The sequence below is a fragment of the Trachymyrmex cornetzi genome, unplaced genomic scaffold, assembly GCF_001594075.2.
Source record: "Trachymyrmex cornetzi isolate Tcor2-1 unplaced genomic scaffold, Tcor1.1 scaffold694, whole genome shotgun sequence".
In the NCBI taxonomy this organism is placed as follows: Eukaryota; Metazoa; Arthropoda; class Insecta; order Hymenoptera; family Formicidae; genus Trachymyrmex; species Trachymyrmex cornetzi.
Window position 1 is genome coordinate 255,066 of NW_017300019.1, and position 5,982 is coordinate 261,047.

The 5,982-nt window shown below is 31.9% G+C and overlaps 1 protein-coding gene across 2 annotated transcripts in view; it reads right to left on the reverse strand.

Annotated features, from left to right (window-relative positions):
* LOC108767592 (peroxidasin) overlaps positions 1-5,982 on the reverse strand; it is a 219,625-nt gene that overhangs the window by 37,878 nt on the left and 175,765 nt on the right. The gene's annotated exons all lie outside the window — the stretch shown is intronic.

Consider the following 5,982-nt stretch of genomic DNA (forward strand, 5'->3'; position numbering starts at 1 on the left):
TTTTCATATATTTATATTAGAGTACAAATTTAAAAAATATTACTACTTATTTAAATAACTTTTGATCCAGATGGTCAATTGTTTCTATTTTTTTTGTATAATTATTAAATAAAATTTAGAATAGTCTGTAATTTTTTCAAGTAGTTCTTAACATATTGCATTTGCCTTACAACCTCCTTAAGTTCATATTTTAAATATATTGATGTTACAGTTTTTTGTTGTCTATTTAAAATCGCCATTTTGAATTCAACTTTTTACATTTGATTCGTAATTATAATTAAGAAAGAACCTTTTAATCTATATACAATCATATTTTAAATATATCAATATTTCAGCTTTTTATGGCCGCCATCTTGAATCGGCCATTTTAAAATTAAATTTTTATTTGGAATCAGCAAAACCCATAAAATTTTCTCTATATAAAACGCATCTCTTCTGGGAAAGCTGGAGGTACGAAAGGGTTAAAAAATATAATCTAAAAACAAAATAGCATGATAGTATCGGTGACCTCCCTCTATTTATTATTTTAATTAAAACGCTGTCCCAATTCAAAATTTAAAAAATGCTTTACTATAAAGCTGCTAATTTTGATAAGTCATTTCTCTATAAACGCGATATGTGTGTGCGTGTGTATGCTAAAAATAAAATATTCCTCTCTTTAAAACGTAAATGTTTTATCTGTCTATTTAGAAAGGAATTAAGTTGCTTCATTAAAATTTCAATCACACTGTGATCACCGCTACATCTCACGTAAATAAAAAGAAAGAGTATCGCGAAGGAATTACGAGCGCGGAAGGAAAAACGAAACAGGTACGTGGATCATAATGCACACGTGGATGGCGCATAAAACAAGAAGTCTGATAGCGCGGAAAGCGGTGCATTGTTTACGAACGGCATTAACGTCAGCGTAGTAACTGAAAACAATTAAGATACAAGCTCACAATCATTCCCGTCCCGTCTCCCCTCCACTGTCACGTTTAGAAGTAGAATCAGCGTATTTCTCAGCTTAATCCGTACCAACCGGGAAAATTGTCTGCTACAGGTACGAGCGATTTCGATAAAGCACCTCGTCAATTATGCGACCCTTTTGTCGCATTATCATAGCGAAGAATCTCACGCCACTGCACTGTGCTAGAACACAGGCCGTTTCAAATGGATCTGTTTGTTAGACGTTTGTTAGGGTCACCATAGTTGAACGTGTCAGATATTTATCGGAGAGCACAAAGCATGAAAGCGCGCGCGCTCTGTGAAAGGGAACGAGAACTGGAGCAGTTAGAGTTTCTCTCGCGACATATTTTTCCGCTGTCCTTTCATTAAAGAGGTACACAAAAAAACCAGAGGTATAAAAAAATACAGTGATAGGGCAAATGAAGTCCCTGGATTTGAAGCCTCGTTAAAACGTCTCTGGCCGGTGGCACCACGCCAGCTCTATTGTCCATGATGGATGGTTTTCATACTTCCTTCTCGTACTCTTTTTAATAACGGCAGGGGGACAGAACGCGCACAGCTAAATTACATATATTAAAAGTCGGTGCGGACGCATAACTTGTTTTCCGCTGCACAGCATCCCACGTCCCACATCCATCCGCCATGTAACCGCGCATATATCGTCGTAGTTATTTTAACAAAGAGTTACGACGTATGCATTTTGCCGTGTGTATAATAGTTGGATTAATTTATTGCGCAGTCTACTCTTTAACAAATGATCAGGTATATATGGATTAAAATATCAAAAAAAGATCATCCTTGATTGGCACTTACGCTTTTTCATCAACGGCGAACGATACTTTTTATTAAATTTTCGTAGACTAGTCAAAGGTGTACCGCCTTCGTACGTGATACTTGCTACGATTAAACGTGCTTGATGAAGTCGCATGTGAGATCGCTACAAAGCCAAAGACCGCGGGAAAGGGCGATCGAGTGCAAGAGAATCAGTGGATGCACGTGGGAAGTGAAGTGGGGCGAGAGCGAAGACGGTGGAAAATCGACGATAGCAGGACGAGGGGATAAATTGAGGCGAGGGGGAACGAGTACCGCTTTAAGAGCTTTTAAGCCCGGCGTTAAGCTGGGATTTATTTCTGACCTGTTTACACCGGGGAAACAATTGACCCGTGGCCCAGCGATACCTAGGCTGGTCTCAAGTGTCTACTCCAAGCAAACCAGACGCGACTCGTTCTATCTGACTAACGATCCCGGCATAGCGAACCACTCGCGAAAGAAACAGTTTATTCCCGTTAAATGGACCCACTCGATGTCATTTTGGTTTAAAGTACGACGGACGAGTCGATATTCGTTTCACGACCTTAATTATCGATGAGCCAGGCAGTCGATAATTTGAACGTACATGACCGTGATGTTAAAAAACGTTGCGCGTCCCGATATAAATTTATTCGTAAATTAATCTCTGCAAAATACGGAATCGTTCATAACCTCTTTTAGTATGTCTTATTTCAAATCTGTCAGATTCATATTTATTTTTGAACATAAAATTCTTTAAATTTTTAATGAAATAAATTACAACAATAACATATAAAATCAAAAACAGGCGATTGAGAGCAGAAATTAAGACGCAGTTATTAAAGCGTTATACGTTAACGATATATTTCATAAAGCTTACAACTAGTACGATGAAATCGGACGTTTCTGCTCAATTCGAACCATCCTCAGCGGTGTTCAAATAACATTATAATAAATTCCAGATAAGATTCAAGAATGCACAGCTAAGGGAACCTCTCCAATTTCAAACTTGAGAAGCATCACTGTCAATTAGTTGAATGACTAACTGAGTACTACAGAAGAGTAAAATTTTATAATACGACAATAATAAAGACAAGTATAGAATAATCAAAAGCTGCAATCCATAATCAAAATATCACAAAGTTTCGAAACGCATGAATAAAGATACATCGTTAAGAGAAACCGAATCGTGCAAATATCAATGTTCAAATGACAATAACGGAATAAAATATATAAGGTTGAGCATTGTACTATAACAAAAACAGATTGGCATTATAGAAGTCAGAAAATCATAAAATAAAAATATAACCAAGAAAGTCAACTAATGTAAAATAAATTCTCGTCATACATCAAATCTTGTTTACAATATTCACATAAGCATAGTATAGAAACTCAATGTCAGATTTTAAATTCAAACTATTCTCTTGCGACTTAATGTGGAGCATTTCAGACACGAGCCTTTTTCCAAGATATCTTTCCCTATCCAAGATGTTTACATTTTCCCAATTAAATTGGTTACATTTTTATTTTATGATTTTCAGGATTATCGTACTAGTTGTAAGATTTATGAAATACATTGTTAACGTATAACGCTTTATAATAACTGCGTCTTAATTTCTGCTCTCAATCGCCTGTTTTTTATTTTATATGTTATTGTTTTAATCTCGAGAGCTCAATTGTATTTTTTAATTTAATTGTTTGAAATTACATTACATTATTAAAATTATAATGTCAAATTATACCCAATTTGAACTACTTCTAAACATCATTATGGGTTAAGTTAAATTTATTAATAGTTTCAACATATTAACATCTTTATAATATAATACTTGATGATAGCATCAAATTATTAAATTGCTTGTCAATTTAAGGAGGTTGTAAGGAGAATGCAATATGTTAAAAATTGCTTGAAATTTGGAACATAGCTTTATCTACAAAGCATGCTTTTATGTAAATTTTTCAGATTTTTTGACCAGCGCATTTTTCTGTAAATTAATAACAAAATTCTGAATCTTATAATAGACTATCTTTCTTTCTCTTATAGGAGACTCGATTCTATGTATCTGTTTTCAATAAATATTAATATTTGAAATGTTAAGAATCGAATAAATTTATGTTTAATATATAAAGTATAGCATATTAAAAATATATTTGAAGATTAAAACAACTTTTACCACTCAGTTTATTAACAATAGTAAAAAATATAACCGAAGATGTGATACTTCTGCCATTAAAACTGTTTGATGGAGAAAATGTGGCAACGCGTTGTTTCATCACCGCGAATCAAAAATATTCTATCAGTTGAGTAGTGCCATCAAAGTCTCACTACAAATGCTTCGAAGCATTTGATTTACTAATCACAGAAAAAAAAATGTACTAAATGATTTGTCAAAAAACGCTTCAAAACATTTATAGCGTCACGTTAACCTTATCTACCCGTCAGACATTGCAGTCAGACATTGCAGTTTGCAGTGTTACCAACTTCGATTTTTGAGTTTTACACCGTTGCTAAATCATTTCTTGAGCTAAAAATATTTATTGTTCTAAAAAATGTATGTTTATCTTTGAAACTTTTATACAAATAAACACTAATATTTTTTGCATTTTAATTGCATTATAATCCATATTTCTTTAAATTTTAGCTATTTATTTCTTCAAATTTTAATGTTTAAATGTTGGCTACACTCCATATTTCTTTTATATTAAAGCATTCTCCTCTCACTGTCCACCTCAGCCTTACAACCTCCTTAATTCGCGATTATTAGAGTAGTTTTAATTGCATTTATAGTACGGAAAAACAATTCGGTACGCAGTTCTAAAAAAACTACAATATGGCATATACATGTATAGTGTATATTAGTAATTCAAGATTGAATTATTTAAAGCAATGAAGATCCAGCTTTGACCGTAATAGGCATTTTTTCTAGTATTAATTGTGTTTCTCACATATGCGGTCTAAAATAAAGATTCTTAATATCGTTTATTTTTATGGGTCACCACTGCTTCTATACTCAATGTGTCGTTGATTTAATTAAAACAATGGAGCTAAATAACTTAACTCAGAAATGTATTAAATTTGGCTCTAATTTAATTTAGTGTATACTAAGTGCACATACATTAATATATTGTTCATTTTAAAACTAAGTAATTCAACCATAAAAATGAATTAATTTACATTTAACGCATATGAAAGTTAAAAATAATAAAACGTTATTTAACTCACGAGATTCAATTACCATTGCTACTTCAGTATTTAATAGTATAGTTAATGCGTATCACTGTACATACACATATATATTTCTTCTTTATTTAATTGATTTATTCATGTATATGTATATATGCATGAATAAATCAAATAAATAAAGAAGCGTCAAATACGATTAAAACTAAATACAGGGTGCCTAATAATATCTCTATGTAAATTTTTAAATACATCTTTCAATTGTGTAATGTTTCAAGATTTCCTTTTAACATCGTTATTAAATTAACGATCAATTTAATTTATGATATTATTCCAGCTTCAATTTGCGATTGCTTTCTAAATCCGACAGTAATCAATGCGCAATTTATATAACTATTAAAAGATATATTTAAAACTTTATATATAAATATTATTAGGCATCTCGATTGTATTTGACGCTTCTTTACATTGACAACGACAGAAACATTTTTTATATTTGTGACTATAATTTATAGAGGAAAGTCGCCGATACTGACATAGGTCTCCTAAAATGACACCCCCTTATTTTTCGGAAACTAACTATTGCACTTTATTAAGACTAATAAAATCATGATCTGTTTAGCTAATTAAAGAAGTACAAATTCATAATTCATAGGTTTGTGGCTTGTTTCTACATCAGCTAAAAACGAATTCTACAAATGTGAAAATAAAATTCTTATGATTTTCTTTTACAAATTGTGAGGTTTAAATAGTGACTATATTATTAATAATATTACGTCATTTTAAATACTTGTAGTTTCCGAAATAAGTTTTATTTATATTATTTTTTCTCTTAGTCTTTTCATAATACGATTTTTAATTTAAAATTGGGGTGTAGCGTAAACCGACACACCTGTCGATAAAACAAACCATGAGCTAACTTAATCTTTATAGTTTATAATGTTGCTTTATAGTGTCAAATAATTTATTGGAGCTGAAGGCAATCGTGCATATATGGAACAACTCTAGAAAAACTATTGCGTTACATATTTGCATCTTGCAGAACAGCATAAAGTAAATATGCA